The sequence below is a fragment of the Pseudophryne corroboree genome, chromosome 4 (genome assembly GCF_028390025.1).
Source record: "Pseudophryne corroboree isolate aPseCor3 chromosome 4, aPseCor3.hap2, whole genome shotgun sequence".
NCBI lineage: Eukaryota > Metazoa > Chordata > Amphibia > Anura > Myobatrachidae > Pseudophryne > Pseudophryne corroboree.
The window spans coordinates 938,481,168-938,508,611 of NC_086447.1; positions in this window are offsets into that span (position 1 = coordinate 938,481,168).

The following is a 27,444-nucleotide window of genomic DNA, read 5'->3' on the forward strand; positions in this document are numbered from 1 at the left end:
CGTGTGTCGGAATTAGCGGCTTTGTCATGTAAAAGCTCATATCTGATCTTCCATATGGACAGGGCAGAATTGAGGACTTGTCCCCAATTTCTCCCAAAGGTGGTATCATCGTTTCATTTGAACCAACCTATTGTGGTGCCTGCGGCTACTCGGGACTTGGAGGACTCCAAGTTGCTGGATGTAGTCAGGGCTTTGAAAATATATGTTTCCAGAACGGCTGGAGTCAGGAAGATTGACTCGCTGTTTATCCTGCATGCACCCAACAAGCTGGGTGCTCCTGCTTCAAAGCAAACTATTGCTCGCTGGATCTGTAGCACGATTCAGCTGGCTCATTCTGCGGCTGGATTGCCGCATCCAAAATCAGTAAAAGCCCATTCCACAAGGAAGGTGGGCTCTTCTTGGGCGGTGTTATGCACACCAGTGCCAGCAGGAATGTACTGGTGTCTGAACGGTGAGGGATGCAAAACAAATGAACTCACAGACAGACTGGGGAATATGACATTACATACACAGAAGGTGATAGGGTAACAAAATAAACACAAAGTGAACAGAGAAGCCCAAAGGCTAAGAAACTGGGTGTCTCCCTAGTATTAGGAATGCTCAGATGGAAGGAAGCGAGATGTAGTGATTTAATACGTAGAGAACCCGAAATGCTGTTGCTAAGGGCAACAGCAAAACCTAAAGGGTTACCAACGGGTGTGGCAGTAAACTCCTTGGTCAGAGATGGAATAATAGACACAAGGAGAGTCTCCACAATCCTAGTCCTCACTTGCAGTGCACTGGTTCAGCTTACTGCCACTAAACTGACACCTGAACACCTTGCACAGTGAGAAAGGATTTTGGCAGGCAAGTCTGAGAATACAGCCGCAAACTTGCTAGGTTCACAGAGTAGCAAAAGAACCTCAGCAGGTTAAACGACTGACTCCAGTCTTACTGCTAGGTCTGGATTGGCAGAGTGTAATACCAAATCCCAAGGCCTATTTGCAGTAAGCAACAAACAAATACAAAGTTTACACAGTACTAGCTAGCTTTCAGGAACTGACTAACCAACAAAGATTCAGAAGCATCTGCCTAACCTGAGAAGAGGGTTTATATAGCAGGTGCTGTCCACGCCCCACTCAGACCTCACAGACTGTGAGCACAAAAACCAGCACCGGATCCCCTGCCGTGCACAGAGCCTGTAACCACTGCACAGCAAAAGACCTGAACCGGAGTATCAGCTACGCTCAGGTTACTCCGCTAGCACTTGTCTCCCGGTTGCCATGATGACGTGGCAGCACAGAGCAGGAGACCCTAACAGTACCCCCCCTCTGACGAGGGGTCAAAGAACCCCTACCACCGGGTTTATCGGGGAACTGCGAGAAGAAAGAGCGTAACAGTCTGGGGGCATGAAGATCACAACTGCGCACCCACGACCGCTCCTCCGGGCCATACCCCTTCCAGTTAACCAAAAATGACAGCCGACCCCGAACCATCTTGGAGTCAAGAATCCTTTCAACAACAAACTCCCTCTGGCCACGTATCAGAAGAGGGGAAGGTCTTCCACTGGAAGAAGGATTACTAATCGCCCGTTTTAAAAGGGAACAATGAAATGTTTTATTGATACCCAAAGAACGGGGTAGATCTAACTGAAATGCCACCGGATTGATAACCCTAGTGATCTTATAAGGACCGATGAACCGGGGGCCTAACTTATGAGATGGCTGTCTCAACTTCAAATTCTTGGTAGACAACCAGACGAAGTCTCCTAATTTGAAGCTGCAGGGTCTTTTCCGCTTATCAAAAACCCTTTTGGTCACTAATGACACAGACACAAGGGCTTTCTTCACTTTCCTCCAAATACCTCTAAGGACCGAAACCACAGAGGAACCACCAGGCGTGGAATCCAGGGGGTCAAAAGAATTGGCCTTAGGATGATGCCCATATACACAAAGGAAGGGAGAGATCCCTGTAGCAGAGTGAGCCGCGTTGTTATAGGCAAACTCCGCCATGGACAGATGAGCCACCCAGTCAGTCTGACACTTGGAGACATAACACCTGAGGAACTGCTCCAAGGACTGGTTCACCCTTTCAGTCTGCCCATTAGACTGCGGATGGTTGCCTGACGACAAGCTGACAGAAATCTGGAGATCGGAACAAAATGCCCTCCAGAATTTGGCCACAAACTGGGATCCGCGGTCAGAGACCACATCAAGTGGCAACCCGTGGAGGCGCACAACATGCAGCATAAATAATTCAGACAGGCGTCTGGCCGATGGCAGCCCAACCAATGGAACGAAGTGCGCCATCTTCGAAAACCTGTCAACGACAACCCAGATGGCTGTCATCCCAGAGGATTTGGGCAAGTCCACCACAAAATCCATTGAAATGTGGGTCCATGGCTTAGATGGAATAGAGAGTGGATGTAATGGGCCAACAGGAACCCCTCTAGGAGTCTTATTTCGGGCACAGATGTCACATGCCCGAACCCACTGATCCACATCCCTAGCCACCGAGGGCCACCACACCGCCCTAGATAGCAACTCCCGAGTTCTGGCAATACCCGGGTGACCTGCCGACTTCTTGGCATGGAATTCCAGGAACACTCGCTGTCTTAACCTAGGAGGCACAAACAAAAGACCTACCGGAAGGTCTGGAGGAGCCTGCTCCTGTGCTCTAAGGACTAATGACAAGAGGTCCTTGGTAATGCCCACTTTAATACATGATGGGGACACAATGGGCAATGGCTCCTCGGTGGTCTCCTGGATTGGAGCAAAACTCAGCGAGAGCGCATCAGCCTTGATGTTTTTTGACCCAGGGCGATATGTTATCAAAAAATTAAAGCGAGCGAAAAACAAAGCCCATCGTGCTTGCCTGGCATTGAGGCGCTTCGCTGACTCTAAATATGCCAAATTCTTATTGTCGGTGAGAATTGAGACCACAAACTTAGCCCCCTCAAGCCAGTGTCTCCACTCCTCGAGTGCATCCTTAATAGCCAACAATTCCCGGTTACCCACGTCATAATTCATCTCGGCAGGCGAAAATTTATGGGAAAAGTAAGCACAGGGATGAAGGCGATTATCAGACACCCCCATCTGAGAGAGCACTGCCCCAATACCCATCTCAGAGGCATCCACCTCCACCACAAAAGGACGCTCTGGATCTGAGTGTCGCAGCACCTTGGCTGAGACAAATGCCCTTTTGAGACGGGCAAAAGCCGCTTTGGCCTCACAAGACCAGTGAGCAACATCCGCCCCTTTCTTAGTGAGTGCCACCAAGGGCGCCACTATAGACGAAAATCCAGCGATAAATCGTCTATAAAAATTCGCAAAGCCCAGAAAACGCTGAAGCGCTTTCAAACTAGTGGGCTGCACCCAATCCAGGACTGCCTGTACCTTGGAACCCTCCATTTGGAAACCTTCTGGGGAGATAATATATCCTAGAAATGCGATTTGCTGAACTTCAAATTCGCACTTCTCCAGCTTCGCCCCAAGCTGGTGGTCTCTGAGTTTCTGGAGGACTAAGTGTACATGCTTCCGATGTTCCTCCAGGGAATGGGAGAAGATTAGGATGTCATCTAAGTATACAACTAAGAATCTATCCAAATATTCCCTGAGCACATCGTTCATGAAGTCCTGGAAGACTGCCGGGGCATTACAGAGCCCAAAAGGCATCACCAAATATTCATAATGCCCTGAGTGGGTATTAAAGGCAGTCTTCCATTCATCCCCCTCTCTTATTCGGATTAGATTGTACGCACCGCGTAGGTCAATCTTAGAAAAAATGGTGGCAGTACGAAGCTGGTCAAACAAGACCGAAATGAGAGGCAGTGGGTATGAGTTTTTAATCGTGATACGGTTCAATTCCCTGAAGTCGATGCAGGGTCGCAACGAACCGTCCTTTTTACCCACGAAGAAGAACCCCGACCCAACTGGAGACTGTGAAGGTCTGATAAATCCCTTAGCCAAGTTCTCCTGAATGTACTCTGCCATAGCCTGAGTCTCAGGACGTGACAGGGAGTACAACCTGCTCTTGGGAAGCTTAGCATTCGGCAACAAATCAATGGCACAGTCATAGGGGCGATGAGGAGGTAGTACCTCTGCAACTCTTTTGGAGAACATGTCCGCAAAATCTGCATAACATCCTGGCAATCCTGGCAAACTTAGCTGCGAAAGCCTGACTGGAAGGCTCAAGCAACTCCTGAAACAATCAGTACCCCAACTAAGAATCTCCCCAGAGACCCAGTCAAATTGAGGATTGTGGGCCCTTAACCAGGGTAACCCCAACACCAATGGGGCAAAAGTACAGACAGTCACATAAAAGGACAATTTTTCAGAGTGTGTGGCTCCAATAAACAAAGAAATCTGGCTAGTGCAAGAGGTAATTTTACCCTGGGATAATGGTTCCCCGTTTAACCCACAAATCTCAATTTCCGATGCCAAGGGTACTAAGGGAACAGAGTGTCTCAGGGCGAATTGGCGGTCCATAAAAACCCCGTCGGCCCCACTGTCCACAAAGGCCTCCGTCTTGACAGTTTGACCGAGGATCTTCAAGGTCACCGGAATGATAAAAGTCTTCTTGGGAAATTCCGACTTCTGACCTGACAGGATATTTCCCATCACCCTCAGGCCCTGAAGTTTTCCGGCTTTTCTGGGCATGATACTACCACATGACCTTTATTCCCACAGTACAAACATAACCCCTGCTGTCTCCTCCGCGTCTTCTCACGCGAGGAGAGGCGGGTAGCCCCAATCTGCATAGGCTCCTCGGAAAATTCCTCAGAGTCTGAGGTTCCCTTGGGAAAGAAGGAAACCTCGGTCTCCCTTTCAAGCCTGCGCTCTCTCAGCCGTCTATCCACCCGAATGGATAACTGCATGAGCTGATCCAAGCTATCAGGCAAGGGATATTGTACCAGTTGGTCTTTTAACTGATTAGAAAGACCTCTTTGGTACTGGTGTCTCAGGGCTGGGTCATTCCACTGGGTATCATGGGCCAACCTCCGAAACTCCGTACAATAAACCTCAACTGGCGTTCGTCCTTGCTTAAGGATCGAAATCTGAGCCTCGGCTGAGGCCGTCTTGTCAGGGTCATCATACAACATGCCCAGTGCCGTAAAAAAGCATCAACACTTTTAAGCGACGGACAGTCAGGCTGCAACCCATATGCCCAGACCTGTGGGTCTCCTTGTAGCAAGGAAATCACTATGCCCACCCGCTGAATCTCCGACCCAGAAGACTGAGGCCTAAGCTGGAAATATAGCTTGCAGCTCTCCTTGAAACAAAAGAACTGTGAGCGATCTCCAGAAAAACGATCCGGGAGATTTACTTTCGGCTCCTTAACCCCTGAAGGTACTGCTGCTGCGGGAGCTCCGCCAGCGGCCTGCGAGGTGTGCATTTTAATGGACAAATCATTAAATTGTCGAGTCAGGACCTGCACCTGATCGACCACCTGTTGCAAAGTATTTTGAGGGGTATGCTCCATATTCCCACAAAATTTCAACAGGAGTATTAGGCTGCTGAATATGTTATGCACACCAGTGCCAGCAGGAATGTACTGGTGTCTGAACGGTGAGGGATGCAAAACAAATGAACTCACAGACAGACTGGGGAATATGACATTACATACACAGAAGGTGATAGGGTAACAAAATAAACACAAAGTGAACAGAGAAGCCCAAAGGCTAAGAAACTGGGTGTCTCCCTAGTATTAGGAATGCTCAGATGGAAGGAAGCGAGATGTAGTGATTTAATACGTAGAGAACCCGAAATGCTGTTGCTAAGGGCAACAGCAAAACCCTAAAGGGTTCCAACGGGTGTGGCAGTAAACTCCTTGGTCAGAGATGGAATAATAGACACAAGGAGAGTCTCCACAATCCTAGTCCTCACTAGCAGTGCACTGGTTCAGCTTACTGCCACTAAACTGACACCTGAACACCTTGCACAGTGAGAAAGGATTTTGGCAGGCAAGTCTGAGAATACAGCCGCAAACTTGCTAGGTTCACAGAGTAGCAAAAGAACCCCAGCAGGTTAAACGACTGACTCCAGTCTTACTGCTAGGTCTGGATTGGCAGAGTGTAATACCAAATCCCAAGGCCTATTTGCAGTAAGCAACAAACAAATACAAAGTTTACACAGTACTAGCTAGCTTTCAGGAACTGACTAACCAACAAAGATTCAGAAGCATCTGCCTAACCTGAGAAGAGGGTTTATATAGCAGGTGCTGTCCACACCCCACTCAGACCTCACAGACTGTGAGCACAAAAACCAGCACCGGATCCCCTGCCGTGCACAGAGCCTGTAACCACTGAACAGCAAAAGACCTGAACCGGAGTATCAGCTACGCTCAGGTTACTCCGCTAGCACTTGTCTCCCGGTTGCCATGACGACGTGGCAGCACAGAGCAGGAGACCCTAACAGGCGGCTGCTTGAGGGGTCTCGGCTTTACAGCTTTGCCGAGCTGCTACTTGGTCAGGTTCAAACACATTTGCTAAATTCTACAAGTTTGATACCCTGGCTGAGGAGGACCTTGAGTTTGCTCATTCGGTGCTGTAGAGTCATCCGCACTCTCCCGCCCGTTTGGGAGCTTTGGTATAATCCCCATGGTCCTTACGGAGTTCCCAGCATCCACTAGGACGTCAGAGAAAATAAGAATTTACTCACCGGTAATTCTATTTCTCGTAGTCCGTAGTGGATGCTGGGCGCCCGTCCCAAGTGCGGACTCTCTGCAATACATGTATATAGTTATTGCTTCACTAAAGGGTTATTGTTATGAGCCATCCGTAAAAGGAGGCTCAGTTATTGTTCATACTGTTAACTGGGTATGGTTATCACAAGTTGTACAGTGTGATTGGTGTGGCTGGTATGAGTCTTACCCTGGATTCCAAATCCTTTCCTTGTTGTGTCAGCTCTTCCGGGCACAGTTTCCCTAAATGAGGTCTGGAGGAGGGGCATAGAGGGAGGAGCCAGTGCACACCAGATAGTACCTAATCTTTCTTTTAGAGTGCCCAGTCTCCTGCGGAGCCCGTCTATTCCCCATGGTCCTTACGGAGTTCCCAGCATCCACTACGGACTACGAGAAATAGAATTACCGGTGAGATAATTCTTATTTTTCCCTGGACTCTGCTTTGTCCAATCTTTTATGTAATAAAGTCACATTTGCATTTAAAACATTCCACATATCCAACCAATCCGGTGTCGGCGGTGCCGACGGAGACACCACAATCATCTGCTCTACCTCCTCCCTCGACGAGCCTTCCGCTTCAGACATGCCGACACACACGTACTGACACCCCCACACACACTGGGATATACAAATATGGGGACAGTTCCCCAATAAGGGGTGGTCTTCAGTATGCCGGCTCTTGGGATCCCGGCGCACAGTATACCGGCGCCGGAATCCCGACAGCCGACATACCGACACTTATTCTCCCTCATGGGTGTCCACGACCCCCCTGGAGGGAGAATAAAATAGCGTGGCGTGCGTAGCGCGCCACCGTGCCCGCAGCGTGGCAAGCGCAGCGAGCCCGCAAGGGGCTCATTTGCGCTCGCCACACTGTCGGTATGCCGGCGGTCGAGCTCCCGGCGCCGGTATGCTGGTCGCCGGGAGCCCGACAACCGGCATACCATACTACACCCCCAATAAGGCCCTTTGGAGAGACAGAGAGAGAGTATGCCAGCACACACCCAGCACCACTGGACACTGGAACAAAATCCCAGTCTGTACAGAGCTTATATAGATAAATAATACACTTACTGCGCCAAATAAATGTGCCCCCCCCCTCCTCGTTTTTGCCCTCTGTACTTGCTCAGCAGGGGAGAGTCCGGGGAGCAGCTTCTCTGCAGCTTGCTGTGGAGAAAATGGCGCTGGTTAGTGCTGGAGGATCAAGCTCCGCCCCCTCGACGGCGGGCTTCGGTCCCGCTCAAATTCTTTATACTGGCGGGTTTTTTTTTAATATACTGCCTCCGCAGTATCTAATGTGCTAGCCAGTGTCCCTTGAGGTTTTTACTGCTGCCCAGGGCGCCCCCCCCCCTGCGCCCTGCACCCTTACAGTGCCTTCTGTGTGTGTGTGAGTGTGGGAGCAATGGCGCGCAGCGTTACCGCTGCGCGGTACCTCAGTGAAGATCTGAAGTCTTCTGCCGCCTGTGAAGTCTTCATTCTTCTTATACTCACCCGGCTTCTATCTTCCGGCTCTGTGAGGAGGACGGCGGCGCGGCTCCGGGACGAACAGCGAGGACGACACCTGTGTTCCGACCCTCTGGAGCTAATGGTGTCCAGTAGACTAAGAAGCAGAGCCTATCAGTTAAGTAGGCCTGCTTCTCTCTCCTCAGTCCCACGATGCAGGGAGCCTGTTGCCAGCAGTGCTCTCTGAAAATAAAAAACCTAACAAAAGTCTTTTCAGAGAAACTCAGTAGAGCTCCCCTGCAGTGCATCCAGTCTCCTCTGGGCACACGATTTAACTGAGGTCTGGAGGAGGGGCATAGAGGGAGGAGCCAGTGCACACCCATCTAAAGTCTTTAGAGTGCCCATGTCTCCTGCGGAGCCCATCTATACTCCATGGTCCTTACGGAGTCCCCAGCATTCTCTAGGACGTAAGAGAAACATAGAATTTGACGGCAGATAAGAACCACTTGGCCCATCTAGTCTGCACCTTTTTTTTTTTTTTATCCTTTAGGCAATCTCAACCCTTTGTTATGCACACCAGTGCCTGCAGGAATGTACTGGTGTCTGAACGGATAGGGATGCAAAACAAATGAACTCACAGACAGACTGGGGAATATGACATTACGTACACAGAAGGTGATAGGGTAACAAAATAAACACAAAGTGAACAGAGAAGCCCAGAGGCTAAGAAACTGGGTGTCTCCCTAGTATTAGGAATGCTCAGATGAAAAAAGCAAGATGTTGTGTTTTAATACGTAGAGAACCCGAAATGCTGTTGCTAAGGGCAACAGCAAAACCCTAAAGGGTTACCAACGGGTGTGGCAGTAAACTCCTTGGTCAGAGATGGAATGATAGACACAAGGAGAGTCTCCACAATCCTAATCCTCACTTGCAGTGCACAGGTTCAGCTTACTGCCACTAAACTGAATACCTGACACCTTGCACAGTGAGACAGGATTTAGGCAGGCAGTCTGAGAATACAGCCGCAAACCTGCTAAGTTCACAGAGTAGCAAAAGAACCCCAGCAGGTTAAACGACTGACTCCAGTCTTACTGCTAGGTCTGGATTGGCAGAGTGTAGTACCAAATCACCAGGCCTATTTGCAGTAAGCAACAACAAATACAAAGCTACACAGTACTGGCTAACTTTCAGGAACTGACTAACCAACAAAGATTCAGCAGCATCTGCTTAACCTGAGAAGAGGCCTTATAAAGCAGGTGCTGTCCACGCCCCACTCAGACCTCACAGACTGTGAGCACAAAAACCAGCACCGGATCCCCTGCCGTGCACAGAGCCTGTAACCACTGCACAGCAAAAGACCCGAACCGGAGTATCAGCTGCGCTCAGGTTACTGCGCTAGCACTTGTCTCCCGGTTGCCATGACGACGTGGCAGCACAGGGCAGGAGACCCTAACACCCTTTTTGAACCTTAATTCTTTATAAGGATATTCATATGCCTATCCCAAGCATGTTTAAATTGCTCTACAGTCTTAGCTTCTACCACCTCTGATGGGAGGCTATTCCACTTATCCAATACCCTTTCTGTGAAGTAATTTTTCCTTAAATTTCCCCTGAACCTCCCCCCCTCCAGTCTCAGTGTATGTCCTCGAGTTCTAATACTTCTCTTCCTTTGAAGAATGTTTCCCTCCTGAACTTTGTTAAGACTCTTGATATATTTGAAAGTTTCTATCATGTCTCCCCTTTCCCTTCTCTCCTCCAAACTATACATGTTAAGATCTTTTAGCCTTTCCGGGTAAGTTTTGTGATGTCGGCCATGCACCATTTTAGTTGCCCTTCTTTGTACACTCTCTAATGTATTTATATCCTTCTGGAGATATGGTCTCCAGAACTGGACACAGTATTCCAGATGGGGCCGTACCAATGACCTATACAGTGGCATTATCACTTCTTTTTTCCTGCTACTGATTCCTCTCCCTATGCAACCAAGCATCTGACTTGCCTTTCTCATTGCTTTGTTGCATTGCTTTCCTGCCTTCAAGTCACCTGAAATAGTGACTCCTAAATCCCTTTCCTCCTCAGTAGTTTCCATTATAGTACCCTTGATACTATATTTAGCCTTTGGGTTTTTGAGACCCAAGTGCATGATTTGCATTTTTTTTAGCATTAAACTGTAGTTGCCACGTTCTTGACCATTTCTCAAGCCTACCTAGGTCATCAATCATTTGTTTTACCCCTCCCGGTGTGTCTACTCTGTTGCATATCTTTGTATCATCTGCAAAAAGGCATACCTTCCCTTCAATACCATCTGCAATGTCACCAACAAAGATATTAAAGAGAACTGGACCAAGTACAGATCCTTGGGGTACTCCACTTGTAATATTTCCCTCCATAGATTGCACTCCATTAACTACAACTGTCTGTTTCCTATCCTGCAACCAGGTTCTTATCCATTTAACTGTTTTATAATCCACCCCCACGCTTTCAAGTTTATTTAGCAGTCTGCGATGTGGGACAGTGTCAAATGCCTTACTAAAGTCTAGATATGCTACATCTACAGCTCCCCCTTGATCTATTATTTTCGTCACAGAGTCAAAAAAGTCAATAAGATTTGTTTGGCATGATCTACCACCAGTAAATCCATGCTGTTTTGGATCCTGTAAGTGGTTTGATTTAAGATATTCCACTACTCTTTCTTTTAATAGTTTTTCCATTACTTTCCCCACTATTGATGTAAGGCTTACTGGTCTGTAGTTACTTGCTTCTTCCTTGCTTCCACTCTTGTGCAGTGGAACTACATTTGCTCTTTTCCAGTCCTCTGGAATAGCACCTGTATTTAGTGACTGGTTAAATAATTCTATTAAAGGTGTAACCAGCACATCTTTTAGCTCTTTGAGTATCCTTGGGTGTATCCCATCTGGTCCCATTGATTTATCCACTTTTAGTTTTGAAAGTTCTGCTAGGACCTTATCCTCTGTAAATGTACTTTCATCTACCTTATTTTTATGAAGGTCCTTGCAACTTAATGGTGGCCCCTTCCCTTCTCCTTCTGTAGTAAATACTGATCAAAAATGATTATTTAGGTGATCTGCTATTGCCTTGTCTCCCTCCACCAAATGCCCACTCTCTGTCTTAAGTCTTATTATTCCTCCATTTGATTTTCTCCTTTCACTTATATACTTAAAAAAAGTTTTGCCCCCTTTATCTACTGACTGGGCCATTTTCTCCTCAGCTTCTGCCTTTGCACGTCTGATCACTTTCTTAGCATCTTTCCGTCTGTCCAGATACACCTCTTTGTCGTTATTATTTTGAGTCTGTTTGTATTTCCTAAAAGCAATCTTTTTTGCTTTCACACTAGTTGATACTTCTTTTGTGAACCACACTGGCTTCCTTTTCCTGGTGCTTTTCCTAACCATTTTGATACAAAGGTCTGTTGCACTTAGTATTGCACTTTTCAGTTTTTTCCACCTCTCCTGCACTCCTTCCAAGTTCCTCTAGTCTGCCAATGAATCACTTAAACATCTCCCCATTTTTGCAAAGTCAGCATTTCTAAACTCCAACACCTTTGTTTTTGTGTGACAGGAGTTGGATCCTGTCTTTATACTAAACCATACTGCTTGATGATCACTGGATCCCAGGTGCTCACCCACATATATGTCAGATATCCTATCACCATTTGTAAGAATTAGATCTAATATAGAGTCTTTGCGAGTGGGCTTCGTCACCAATTGCTTGAGAGATGCTCCCTGTAAGGAATGTAGAAATTTGCCACTTGTAGCTGAACTTGCAAAAGACGCCTCCCAGTTTACATCAGGTAAATTAAAGTCTCCCATGATTATGACTTCTCCCTTTAAAGCCATTTTAGTGATGTCCAATAATAGGTTCCTGTCCAAATCCTGCCCCTGGCCTGGTGGTCTATAGATCACCCCAATGCGAATAACATCCTTCTCCCTGGTTTCTATGGTGACCCAAAGGGCCTCAGTTTTGTCTTCAATATTTTGTATTAAAGCAGGATTTATGCTTTCTTTCACATACATTGTAAGGGCGGGAGGAGACGACACCGTGGGCCTCCACTGGGCCCCTCCATCAGACCTGGGCCCGGGTAATTAGTACCCTCCTCCCCTTCCCGGAGCAACTTCACCACTGAGGAGAAAGGATGCCCTGCTGGCAGAAGGTCAGTATACTCTGGGAACGGGGTGTGTGGTGCAGGGCCTGGCTGACTCAGGGGCCAATAGCACAGCATACCCTTCACCCATTATAAATGCCCCTGTGCACCTCTATTATATGCAATCTCTGTACATAGGCTTACCATAGTATCCCTTCGAACCTGTACACTCATGAATCGGGGTCTCTGTATCCAAAATACTGATGCCGTGATCCCAACACTACTCCGGCATCCTGAATAGGGTCACAAGCCCAGCGCCGGAATGCCGGCATCCCCAAAACAATCGTGTGCTGGGTCACAGGAGAGGCTTCCGGGGGTAGGATTAGGCTGGGGGAAGGGGGGTTAGGTTTAAGGGGCCATTGGGGGAGAGTGCAGGGACGCAGGGGGACCTTCCGGTCCCTCTGACAGCAGCAACGGAGGGAAGTTTCCCTTCCATGCCGCTGCTAACACTCTCTATCTGACTGGTCGCATCCCGTGCGACCAGGTCAGATAGAGCACTTGCAGGCATGGTCGCATCTGATGCCACCATGCCAGGCAAGTGGTTAAGCTGTTTCCCTTGGCATTGTCATGATTCCTCTTACAGGTGGTGGCAGCATTACAGTGACACTGCGGGTGCAGACATGTAGCCAGGTGCCGGGATCCAGGGGCCTGGAGGAGGTGCATCAAGGCTATGAGGAGCGGCGTGGGGGCGTCCCTCGGGAGCCATAGATGCATCTGCCTCCTATGTGCCGTCACGTGACTTGATGTTACATGTGTCAGTACTGAGGAAGCGCTGCATCCAGCGCAGTGTAAAAGGCGGAGGCCGCATACAGAGACATCCTTCAGTATTTTGATGGAAGAATTCAGTGGCGCCCTCCAGTGGCTGACGCCCCTAGGTAGCCACCTAATGGTAGAACCAGCCCTGCCTATCACATGTACAGCGCATTAATGTGGTATATGTAGACAGGATCATCATCATGTGTTTTATGGTTGTGTAGTATCCATGTTGTCTGCAGGCTATGTCCTCTCTAATGGCTTGCCAGGGTTCTTGGGTGGCTGACCACACCCTCTGTGGTGGCTGACCACACCCCTTAGGTATCAGTTCCTACCGCTGCATTCTCCCGTTGGGTCCTTCATGCTCCAGTCCAATACTGCATTTAAGTCTTCTAATACTTGGGAAAACTGGTTGAATGCACTTTAGGATCCTGATCTGGGATACAGTAGTAATACAGGAGCGCCGAAATGCACTAAACAGATATTTATCCACAATAGTAAACATTTGGTGTCTAAATTACAGATAAACATCATATAAACATAAATGAACATACAGTAAAATGAAGAAAAAATACATTTTGGAGAGATAAAAAAAATACTAACTGTTATGAAAAGGGAAGTTTTCTGTAAAAAAAAAATAGGTAAAAAAAAAAGACCCCAAAACAATTGTTTATATCACCTACATAGACCGAAGTATTGCTGGACTGTGTGTGTTTTACTAGCTGGCAAGTTTCTAAAATATAGACTATGGGGGTAATTCAGATCTGATCGCAGAAGCAAATTTGTTATCCAGTGGCTAAAACCATGTGCACTGCAGGTGGGGCAGATGTAACGTGCAGAGAGAGTTAGATTTGGGTGGGGTATATTGTTTCTGTGCAGGGTAAATACTGGCTGCTTTATTTTTACATTACAATTTAGATTTCAGTTTGAACACACCCCACCCAAATCTAACTCTCTCTGCACATGTTACATCTGCCCCCCTGCAGTGCACATGGGGAGTGATTCCGAGTTGTTCGCTCGCTAGCAGATTTTAGCAGCATTGCACACGCTAGGCCGCCGCCCTCTGGGAGTGTATCTTCGCTTAGCAGAATTGCGAACGAAAGATTAGCAGAATTGCGAATACATATTTCTTAGCAGTTTCTCAGTAGCTCCGGACCTACTCACGATTAGCGATCAGTTCAGTCAGTTTCGTTCCTGGTTTGACGTCACAAACACACCCTGCGTTCGGCCAGCCACTCCCCCGTTTCTCCAGCCACTCCCGCGTTTTTCCCTGACACGCGTGCGTTTTTCCTCAAACGCCGTGAAAACGCTGAGTTTCTGCCCAGAAACACCCACTTCCTGTCAATCACACTACGATCACTTCAACGATGGAAATTCTTCGTTCTGCCGTGAGTAAATCTACTAAGTTCTTAGTAAAATTACTAAGCGCATTTAGTAACTCAACGTTCCTTATATTACATCAGGACCAATTTCCATTATTCTACATCTTCCAGAGTGTTCAGAGAAACGTTCCGCTCAGTCAGAACACGAAAGGTTAAACAGCGATGGGCGATTTCATACGTAGCTGTGGGTGAACTTTGGATAGTGCAAAGCGCTGCACATTTCCCTCATTTGACCATGAACTTCAGATGATCTAGTTAACGTTACTGTCAAGTATCCCGCGGTCCTTCTGAAGAGCAGGACTTGTTCGTACTGCCCTCTGGCCAACATGAGTGGGACTGAAGCACTAGCAGAAGTCATCAGCTGCCTGACAGCTTGTCACTGCCGAGGCTCCATTAATTTATACACATTCTCCCCTGCTTGGCATCTGCCATTGCTGCTCTCTTCCCTTCCAAGCAGATCCCGTTTGCATTTAACACTTGGGTTAATTTTCATCAGAGTTTAAATTTAGCCATCAGTAATGTGAGCGAGCTGTCAGCCGACATATGGAGAGGAAAAAAAGACACCGCCGACTTATTATAAAGTGTAATCTGTTGAATGTGGAAGAAGAATCAGCTGCGGTATATTGGACGGGCCCGGTGGGGGACAGGGGTCAGGACAGAGTAGCAGAGTGGATTAGCTTGTCTATTCGCTGGAGTGGCGTCCGGCTCCTCGGGAGCTTCTTGGTATATCAAAAAATGATGGAAAGACAAAGTTCAATTTGTCCCCCTTTTATAAAGGATAATTAACCTGTCACTCTCGCTGCCTTAACAACTTCATTATATCCAATGTGAGATGGGTGCCGGGTTCTCTGTTCCTATTCCGCCAGGGATAGGGGGCATTGTGCAAATGGTTAAAGGGGAGAAACTGCAATAATATTTCCCATGTACTGAAATAATTGAAAGTATTAAGTTCAGGGCTGTGAATTGAGCTCAGAATAACTCTGCTTCCTTTCTTGCTGCTGAGGTCTTTGGAGAAATGACCGAAACATAATTGAAACACTAGTTACAAGTTATCTGATAAATTGATGGATAGTATACTCTATGTAACCAGGGATATGCGGGAGTATATAGTATATACACTACCTCATTGGGAACACGTCAGTGTGGTGTGAGCACATTTCCTATGTACTATTTCTCAGTTGTTTTCTGGTATAAAACATGTTGATGTGGTCATCAGGAATAAGCTGCAGCCAATCAGAGCGCTAGATTATTCACGGGGATAAACCCGCCTGCAGCCAATCAGAGCGCTAGATTATTCACAGGGATAAACCCGACTGCAGCCAATCAGAGCGCTAGATTATTCACAGGGATAAACCAGCCTGCAGCCAATCAGAGCACTAGATTATTCACAGGGATAAACCCGCCTGCAGCCAATCAGAGTGCTAGATTATTCACAGGGATAACTCAACCTGCAGCCAATCATAGTGCTAGATTTTTCACATGGATAAACCAGCCTGCAGCCAATCAGAGAGCAAGATTATTCACAGAGATAACCCACCTGCAGCCAATCAGAGCACTAGATTATTCACAGAGATAACCAGCCTGCAGCCAATTAGAGCGCTAGATTATTCACAGAGATAACCCGCCTGCAGCCAATCAGAGTGCTATATTATTCACAGAGATAACCCGCCTGCAGCCAAAGTGCTAGATTATTCACAGAGATAACCCGTCTACAACCAATCAGAGTGCTAGATTATTCACAGGGATAACCCAACCTGCAGCCAATCAGAGTGCTAAATTATTCACATGGATAAACCAATTTGCAGCCAATCAGAGGGCTAAATTATTCACATGGATAAACCAACCTGCAGCCAATCAGAGTGCTAGATTATTCACAGGGATAAACCGGCCTGCAGCCAATAAGAGTGCAAGATTATTCACAGAGATAACCCGCCTGCAGCCAATTAGAGCACTAGATTATTCACAGAAATAACCCGTATGCAGCCAATTAGAGCGCTAGATTATTCACAGAGATAACCCGCCTGCAGCCAATTAGAGCACTAGATTATTCACAGAAATAACCCGTATGCAGCCAATTAGAGCGCTAGATTATTCACAGAGATAACCCGCCTGCAGCCAATCAGAGTGCTAGATTATTCAAAGAGATAACCCGCCTGCAGCCAATCAGAGCGCTAGTCCAAAAAAGGGTTTTGGTGTAGGCACTGTTATAACACCAAATAGTGAGAAGAAAATGTCCAGGGTTGTGGGACCAGCCAGTGGTGGAAGTACCGGAGACAATGGAGGCGGTCACCTCTGGGTGCCTGCCCTGAATAGGACACCCCATCCTCCTCCATTGTTCCGCCTATTTCTGCCATATGAGTCGCAGAGCCCCATCTGAAGTCTGGAGAGGATCTGCAGCAGGTGTACTGGCTGAAGTGAGACACTGCTGTGACTTTAACCACAGGTTACATATGTACAGAGTGTTTCAAAGAATAGGTATGATTCCGCACCAGTCCCGACGGTTCAAACAAAGTAGTAAGGTACCAGAATAAACTGCAATGTACAGGAATAATTCCTATTATTTATGCCTGGTGGTGCACCCAGAGTCAGAGGAAAGTTTAGAAGAAAATTGATTTACAGAAGACTCTTGTGTGGGTGCACTCTTGTATTAATTTGTTTATATGAAAATATTAAAACATAACTTTTATTGTCTAATTAATTTAAAATAAATCCACACTTAAATATATAATATAATAATACATATATGTGACTCAGCCCGCCAGCATCTCGGAGAGATACCATATATAATTGATGTGGCTGATTAATGTAGACGGCTAGAGCAAGTATAAGCAAAAGCCAGTCTATTCGTAGATTGGAAAAATTGGAAATGTTCTGGTTAGTATATGCTGATAGACTTGAGGAGGGATGTAGACACTATGGCTCTACACCCTACTCCTATCCCACCAGCACAAGCTCAGGTTGTGTTAATAAGACCTCCAGGCATAGGTGTGCGCAGGGTGGGTGCCTGGTGCGCACAGGCACCCCCTAATGTCCGGCACCCCGATCTCACATGCCTGATGCAGCAATCACCGAGCAAGCAGATTACTGTCCCCTCTGCGCTGCACCCTGTCAGGACTGCATTACTGACCAGATGCCTGGGTTAATCAAGGGTGCTACTGCCACCGGCTTTCAAATTCCCAGCTCCACCTCCACGTACAAAAACAGTGTGATGTGACGTGATTACGTCATGCTGCTCGCACGCCCACCCGCCACACCCGCCACATGCCCACCTCTCTCCTTCTATGCTATGTCAACGCCAGCCACTGATGAGGATCAGCATGCAGCCAGCGTTCCTCTTAGGAAGACAAGTTCAATACTGGCAGGAGGCCGGCAGCAGCATTGACACGTCACTCGTTTTTCCAGCAGCAGCAGCAGTACTAGTCTGCAACTGTCAGTGTCAGTGAGTGAGTGACTTGTAAGTAAGCTGCTGCAGCTTGCAGGGGAAAGAGAGGGGGAGCCAGACCAGGCTGAGGAGGAGCAGTATAATTGCAGTGAGTACCATCAGCGGTGTTTGTTTGGTGCACACCACAACATCTGACAATGTATCTGCATTATTAGGATTGGTACAAGGGTGGATATTTTATATGCGTTGACGTCAATAGATGGTGCTAGACATGCCCAAAAGGCGGTGCTAGACACACCCTCTGATGGTGCACCCCCTAATAAAATGTGCTGCGCACGCCAGTGCCTCCAGGGGTCAATGAACTGGACTGTTGTGGGGAGTATAAATCCTGGATTGTATTGAAACTCATCAGATCTATGAGGTATCAGGGAAGACGGTACTTAGAAGGAATATTCAGTGTCAAGTAAAAGAATGAACTAGAGGGATGATTGAAGAAAAAATGTGGTGATCCTGCTGTTGATATATAGTCGAGAAAAGGTCCTAAATTACAACACCGGGTATTCTCTGGGGGTCCCCCTCACAGATACTGGCCCAGCCCACCACCGTTTTGCTTCCAAGATCGGGCTCTGTCGGTGGGGTATGGTAGTAATTTCTCGGGCCCACTATGACCGACTTACCAATGAGAGTGCACCTAAGAGATTTGGGAGAGAAGACAGAAAAAATGGCGGATCTGCTGTCTACGTTAGGCACAGGGTGACCCTGTGGATCATAGATGAGAGTCCGCGGATATAATAGGTAGAAAATTAGAAAGAGAGGGTAGAAAAGAGGAGAGAGGAATAAATGGGACTGTCACTGGTGTCAATATTGATATCAGACCGGAGCTATATCAAAATTGGGTTTGTTATGCATACGACAAAATGATTGGCAATATTGAATGTTAGGCCGTCACCCTCATTACAGGCGAAATCAAACAAAGAGGAAATGGTGCATAGGCCCTAGTAGGTGCTGATTGACCAACTTACTCACACATATGCTGCATCGAATCCTTATGCATAGCTTTCAGAGAAGGAGTAAATGGAGCCAGAAAACAAACACACAGTATCTATATACATTAATAACTGACAAATGACCGAAAAATGATGATATAATGATCCCTTCCCAGATCCCTGGGTCACCCTTAGTAAGGTCAAGAGGGTACACATGCAGGGATAAACCAGAATAATTCGCAATATTGGGTATGTTGAGCAATAACCCTCTTTCCCAGCGGAATCAAGTGAAAGGGGGGCACACCGGCCTTAATAGGTGCTGATTAAACCACCTGCTCATACACATGCATATGTTGAATCCCTATGCAGAATATTCAGAGAGAAATTATCAAAGCCAGAAAACAAACAGTGTCCATATGCGCTGGTGGCTGAAAGAGTAGCCAAACAATGACCGTCTCTGCCCAGATCTCTGGGCCACCCTAAATAGGGTAAAAATTGGTGGGAAAATAAAAATTATATAAATATGCGTAGGACTGGGAGTCAGTATTGCACAACCTATTAGTGAACGATTGCTGATCGGAAAAAGATTGACCTATTGAAAAGGCGGTATAATATAGAGGCAATGTGATGAAACAGTATCTGTCCAACAACTAGCCGAAATCCTGCGTTCCTCAGATGTATGTGAATTAAAGGTTGGCATAGATCAATCCTGTAAGGGGATTAACTGTCTGTACCAATGCCTTTGTTATTGGTATATAGAGTCAAATGAATGAATAAAAGTGTACCGGTCCCTGCCCAGGTCCCTGGGTCAGTCTCAGGTTACCAGTTTCCAGAAAATACTCCTTAGGTCCTTAGTTCATGCTGGAAAACGCGTTTCACCCGTCCTGCGGGCTTGTTCACTTCCAATGCTGCTGGTTCATATGGTGGCTCGGGTTTAAATACCCATTTAATTGGTGCTCAGCCAATAGCTGTAGTGTGCTTAATTACTTAGAATCAACCTCAGACTTCCGCTGTGCTTAGCGGAAGTGACGTATTGAGTCCGGTTGCTAAGCAACCTTCACATGGTGCCTTGCTCAGACAGAAGAAAGGGAGAGGAAAGGATAATACTGCCCCCTACCCACTCGTTATTACTGTCAGTTAACACCATCACATATATGGCAATAGAAATGTGCTGCCGCCTACCTGGATTGTTACTAGTCGTAGCCCCGGCGGCTCTGTAATGGCGCAACGTCATATCCGGTAGTTAGATAGGGCGTCTAGGTTAAGGGGATACATAGCTAAGCAACGTTGCTAAGCGTCACGTTGCTAAGGTCGCTGGATTTAGATTATCCCGGCTGCTCTATGGTGGCGCCACGTCATATCCGGTACTCGAATAGGACGTCTAAGTTGGGGCGTCATGTCGCTAGGCAACTAACAGTCCTCAGGGCGTCATGTCCGGCCAGCGGGTCAAACTGTATTAAATCTTCATATTGTTAGGGGACAATGCGCAATAAGTTAGTAATTCTATAATTAGTTATAACTAGAGATGAGCGGGTTCGGTTCCTCGGAATCCGAACCCGCCCGAACTTCAGGTTTTTTTACACGGGTCCGAGCGACTCGGATCTTCCCGCCTTGCTCGGTTACCCGAGCGCGCCCGAACGTCATCATCCCGCTGTCGGATTCTCGCGAGGCTCGGATTCTATCGCGAGACTCGGATTCTATATAAGGAGCCGCGCGTCGCCGCCATTTTCACACGTGCATTGAGATTGATAGGGAGAGGACGTGGCTGGCGTCCTCTCCGTTTAGAGTGACTAGAGTACTAGAGAGAGACACAAATTTTGGGGAGCATATAGGAGGAGTACTACTTGCTGATAGTGTGACCAGTGCCACCAGTTTAATTAATCCGTTCTCTGCCTGAAAAAAAACGATACACAGTGTGACACAGTCACACATACCATATCTGTGCTCAGCCCAGTGTGCTGCATCATATACTGTATATCATTATCTGACTGCTGAGTGCTCACTGCTCACATAGCTTAATTGTGGGGGAGACTGGGGAGCAGTTATAGCAGGAGTACATTTAAGTACAGTGCACACTTTTGCTGCCAGAGTGCCACTGCCAGTGTGACTGACCAGTGACCACTGACCACCAGTATTGTGATTGTCTGCTGACCACCAGTATATTGTGATTGTCTGCCTGAAAAAGTTAAACACTCGTCGTGTGGTGTTTTTATAAACGCATTCTGCAGACAGTGTCCAGCAGGTCCGTCATTACATAATATATACCTGTCCGGCTGCAGTACTAGTGTGATATATATATATATTTTAATTTTATCTCATTATCATCCAGTCTATATTAGCAGCAGACACAGTACGGTAGTCCACGGCTGTAGCTACCTCTGTGTCGGCAGTCGCTCGTCCATCCATAATTGTATACCACCTACCCGTGGGTTTTTTTTTTTCTATCTTCTTGATACTAGTAGCTTACTTTAGGAGTCTGCAGTGCTGACAGACAGTGTCCAGCAGGTCCGTCATTACATAATATATACCTGTCCGGCTGCAGTACTAGTGTGATATATATATATATATTTTAATTTTATCATCCAGTCTATATTAGCAGCAGACACAGTACGGTAGTCCACGGCTGTAGCTACCTCTGTGTCGGCAGCCGCTCGTCATCCATAAGTATACTAGTATCCATCCATCTCCATTGTTTACCTGAGGTGCCTTTTAGTTGTGCCTATTAAAATATGGAGAACAAAAATGTTGAGGTTCCAAAAATAGGGAAAGATCAAGATCCCCTTCCACCTCGTGCTGAAGCTGCTGCCACTAGTCATGGCCGAGACGATGAAATGCCAGCAACGTCGTCTGCCAAGGCCGATGCCCAATGTCATAGTACAGAGCATGTAAAATCCAAAACACCAAATATCAGTAAAAAAAGGACTCAAAAATCTAAAATAAAATTGTCAGAGGAGAAGCGTAAACTTGCCAATATGCCATTTACCACACGGAGTGGCAAGGAACGGCTGAGGCCCTGGCCTATGTTCATGGCTAGTGGTTCAGCTTCACATGAGGATGGAAGCACTCAGCCTCTCGCTAGAAAAATGAAAAGACTCAAGCTGGCAAAAGCACAGCAAAGAACTGTGCGCACTTCGAAATCCCAAATCCACAAGGAGAGTCCAATTGTGTCGGTTGCGATGTCTGACCTTCCCAACACTGGACGTGAAGAGCATGCGCCTTCCACCATTTGCACGCCCCCTGCAAGTGCTGGAAGGAGCACCCGCAGTCCAGTTCCTGATAGTCAGATTGAAGATGTCAGTGTTGAAGTACACCAGGATGAGGAGGATATGGGTGTTGCTGGCGCTAGGGAGGAAATTGACAAGGAGGATTCTGATGGTGAGGTGGTTTGTTTAAGTCAGGCACCCGGGGAGACACCTGTTGTCCGTGGGAGGAATATGGCCATTGACATGCCTGGTCAAAATACCAAAAAAATCAGCTCTTCGGTGTGGAAGTATTTCAACAGAAATGCGGACAACATTTGTCAAGCCGTGTAATGCCTTTGTCAAGCTGTAATAAGTAGGGGTAAGGACGTTAACCACCTCGGAACATCCTCCCTTATACGTCACCTGCAGCGCATTCATAATAAGTCAGTGACAAGTTCAAAAACTTTGGGCGACAGCGGAAGCAGTCCACTGACCAGTAAATCCCTTCCTCTTGTAACCAAGCTCACGCAAACCACCCCACCAACTCCCTCAGTGTCAATTTCCTCCTTCCCCAGGAATGCCAATAGTCCTGCAGGCCATGTCACTGGCAATTCTGACGAGTCCTCTCCTGCCTGGGATTCCTCCGATGCATCCTTGCGTGTAACGCCTACTGCTGCTGGCGCTGCTGTTGTTGCTGCTGGGAGTCGATGGTCATCCCAGAGGGGAAGTCGGAAGACCACTTGTACTACTTCCAGTAAGCAATTGACTGTCCAACAGTCCTTTGCGAGGAAGATGAAATATCACAGCAGTCATCCTGTTGCAAAGCGGATAACTGAGGCCTTGACAACTATGTTGGTGTTAGACGTGCGTCCGGTATCCGCCGTTAGTTCACAGGGAACTAGACAATTTCTTGAGGTAGTGTGCCCTCGTTACCAAATACCATCTAGGTTCCACTTCTCTAGGCAGGCGATACCGAGAATGTACACGGACGTCAGAAAAATACTCACCAGTGTCCTAAAAAATGCAGTTGTACCCAATGTCCACTTAACCACGGACATGTGGACAAGTGGAGCAGGGCAGGGTCAGGACTATATGACTGTGACAGCCCACTGGGTAGATGTATGGACTCCCGCCGCAAGAACAGCAGCGGCGGCACCAGTAGCAGCATCTCGCAAACGCCAACTCTTTCCTAGGCAGGCTACGCTTTGTATCACCGGTTTCCAGAATACGCACACAGCTGAAAACCTCTTACGGCAACTGAGGAAGATCATTGCGGAATGGCTTACCCCAATTGGACTCTCCTGTGGATTTGTGGCATCGGACAACGCCAGCAATATTGTGTGTGCATTAAATATGGGCAAATTCCAGCACGTCCCATGTTTTGCACATACCTTGAATTTGGTGGTGCAGAATTTTTTAAAAAACGAGAGGGGCGTGCAAGAGATGCTGTCGGTGGTCAGAAGAATTGCGGGACACTTTCGGCGTACAGGCACCACGTACAGAAGACTGGAGCACCACCAAAAACGCCTGAACCTGCCCTGCCATCATCTGAAGCAAGAAGTGGTAACGAGGTGGAATTCAACCCTATATATGCTTCAGAGGTTGGAGGAGCAGCAAAAGGCCATTCAAGCCTATACAATTGAGCACGATATAGGAGGTGGAATGCACCTGTCTCAAGCGCAGTGGAGAATGATTTCAACGTTGTGCAAGGTTCTGCTGCCCTTTGAACTTGCCACACGTGAAGTCAGTTCAGACACTGCCAGCCTGAGTCAGGTCATTCCCCTCATCAGGCTTTTGCAGAAGAAGCTGGAGACATTGAAGGAGGAGCTAACATGGAGCGATTCCGCTAGGCATGTGGGACTTGTGGATGGAGCCCTTAATTCGCTTAACAAGGATTCACGGGTGGTCAATCTGTTGAAATCAGATCACTACATTTTGGCCACCGTGCTCGATCCTAGATTTAAAACCTACCTTGGATCTCTCTTTCCGGCAGACACAAGTCTGCTGGGGTTCAAAGACCTGCTGGTGACAAAATTGTCAAGTCAAGCGGAACGCGACCTGTCAACATCTCCTCCTTCACATTCTCCCGCAACTGGGGGTGCGAGGAAAAGGCTCAGAATTCCGAGCCCACCCGCTGGCGGTGATGCAGGGCAGTCTGGAGCGACTGCTGATGCTGACATCTGGTCCGGACTGAAGGACCTGCCAATGATTACGGACATGTCGTCTATTGTCACTGCATATGATTCTCTCCCCATTGAAAGAATGGTGGAGGATTATATGAGTGACCGCATCCAAGTAGGCACGTCAGACAGTCCGTACTTATACTGGCAGGAAAAAGAGGCAATTTGGAGGCCCTTGCACAAACTGGCTTTATTCTACCTAAGTTGCCCTCCCACAAGTGTGTACTCCGAAAGAGTGTTTAGTGCCGCCGCTCACCTTGTCAGCAATCGGCGTACGAGGTTACTTCCAGAAAATGTGGAGAAGATGATGTTCATTAAAATGAATTATAATCAATTCCTCCGTGGAGACATTGATCAGCAGCAATTGCCTCCACAAAGTACACAGGGAGCTGAGATGGTGGATTCCAGTGGGGACGAATTGATAATCTGTGAGGAGGGGGATGTACACGGTGATATATCGGAGGATGATGATGAGGTGGACATCTTGCCTCTGTAGAGCCAGTTTGTGCAAGGAGAGATTAATTGCTTCTTTTTTGGTGGGGGTCCAAACCAACCCGTCATTTCAGTCACAGTCGTGTGGCAGACCCTGTCACTGAAATGATGGGTTGGTTAAAGTGTGCATGTCCTGTTTATACAACATAAGGGTGGGTGGGAGGGCCCAAGGACAATTCCATCTTGCACCTCTTTTTTCTTTAATTTTTCTTTGCGTCATGTGCTGTTTGGGGAGTATTGTTTTGAAGGGCCATCCTGCGTGACACTGCAGTGCCACTCCTAGATGGGCCCGGTGTTTGTGTCGGCCACTAGGGTCGCTTAGCTTACTCACACAGCTACCTCATTGCGCCTTTTTTTTTCTTTGCGTCATGTGCTGTTTGGGGAGTGTTTTTTGGAAGGGCCATCCTGCGTGACACTGCAGTGCCACTCCTAGATGGGCCAGGTGTCTGTGTCGGCCACTAGGGTCGCTTAGCTTACTCACACAGCTACCTCATTGCGCCTCTTTTTTTCTTTGCGTCATGTGCTGTTTGGGGAGTGTTTTTTGGAAGGGCCATCCTGCGTGACACTGCAGTGCCACTCCTAGATGGGCCAGGTGTTTGTGTCGGCCACTAGGGTCGCTTAGCTTAGTCATCCAGCGACTTCGGTGCAAATTTTAGGACTAAAAATAATATTGTGAGGTGTGAGGTGTTCAGAATAGACTGAAAATGAGTGGAAATTATGGTTTTTGAGGTTAATAATACTTTGGGATCAAAATGACCCCCAAATTCTATGATTTAAGCTGTTTTTTAGTGTTTTTTGAAAAAAACACCCAAATCCAAAACACACCCGAATCCGACAAAAAAAATTCGGTGAGGTTTTGCCAAAACGCGGTCGAACCCAAAACACGGCCGCGGAACCGAACCCAAAACCAAATCACAAAACCCGAAAAATTTCAAGTGCACATCTCTAGTTATAACGCCTAGTATGTGATTGGTGCCCCATGTTGGTTGAGTAGCTAATAAAGTAAAAGATATCTGCATTCAGTAAGTATTAGTTTCTCGTTCGCCGGTATGTTGAGTATGTCATAGCCGGCTGTCAGGTTGATAGTGTGATACAACTGTGCGTCAAATCCTGATGGTGGCCAATGTTTCTTGTAAGTAAAGTGTGTGATTAAATCAATTTTATTTTGACCCAAAAATGCCCCGCCCTGGATATTTTTCTGCGGGATGGCAGTGAAAGCTAAGGGAAAAGGTTGCATAACCTAATTCCCACTTACCCGTATCCTGGGTCATATAATGAAAAAAAGACAAAAAGAGCTGATTGTTCTTAGGTTGATATATGGTCCCATGGACAGAATAGGGGGTAGTATGATTATTAAATGCTGTAGGTTAGAATAAGCCATAACGGCTAAAAAAGAGGGTGGTTGAATCGATGTAGTGCCTAGGTTGGGGTAAGTGTGTGTGTGTAAAGATAAGATGTTGGGGGTAATTAAACGGTATATCCTCAAATTATTACAGATTAATAGGCAGGTGTGGGGACTAAACAGGTCAAATCGAGTGGGGTGTTAGATCCCACCGTGAAAGGTAAGGTGAATCCTAGATCCACAGGGTGGTGTGAAAAGATTACTGTGAAGGAATGACCGTGAGGGCAGGTGATCCTTGGGTTATGGATGGATGTGAGGTTGCGTATACCACCCATTTATTATTGGGTGTAAGAATGGTGAATCACCTACTATGAGGGACAGGAGGGAGAGGGGAGGGGAGGAGGGGGGGGGGGGGAGTTGTTTTCTGGTATAAAACATGTTGATGTGGTCATCAGGAATGAGCTGCAGCCAATCAGAGCGCTAGATTATTCACAAGGATAAACCCGCCTGCAGCCAATCAGAGCGCTAGATTATTCACAGGGATAAACCCGCCTGCAGCCAATCAGAGTGCTAGATTATTCACAGGGATAACTCAACCTGCAGCCAATCATAGTGCTAGATATTTCACATGGATAAACCAGCCTGCAGCCAATCAGAGAGCAAGCTTATTCACAGAGATAACCCACCTGCAGCCAAAGTGCTAGATTATTCACAGAGATAACCCGTCTACAACCAATCAGAGTGCTAGATTATTCACAGGGATAACCCAACCTGCAGACAATCAGAGTGCTAAATTATTCACAGAGATAACCCGCCTGCAGCCAAACAGAGTGCTAGATTATTCACAGAGATAAACCAGCCTGCAGCCAATAAGAGAGCAAGATTATTCACAGAGATAACCCGCCTGCAGCCAATTAGAGAGCAAGATTATTCACAGAGATAACCCGTCTGCAGCCAATCAGAGTGCTAGATTATTCACAGAGATAACCCGTCTGCAGCCAATCAGAGTGCTAGATTATTCACAGAGATAACCCGTCTGCAGCCAATTAGAGCGCTAGATTATTCACAGAGATAACCAGCCTGCAGCCAATTAGAGCCCTAGATTATTCACAGAGATAACCTGTCTGCAGCCAATTAGAGAGCAAGATTATTCACAGAGATAACCCACCTGCAGCCAAAGTGCTAGATTATTCACAGAGATAACCCGTCTACAACCAATCAGAGTGCTAGATTATTCACAGGGATAACCCAACCTGCAGCCAAACAGAGTGCTAGATTATTCACAGAGATAAACCAGCCTGCAGCCAATAAGAGAGCAAGATTATTCACAGAGATAACCCGCCTGCAGCCAATTAGAGAGCAAGATTATTCACAGAGATAACCCGTCTGCAGCCAATCAGAGTGCTAGATTATTCACAGAGATAACCCGTCTGCAGCCAATCAGAGTGCTAGATTATTCACAGAGATAACCCGTCTGCAGCCA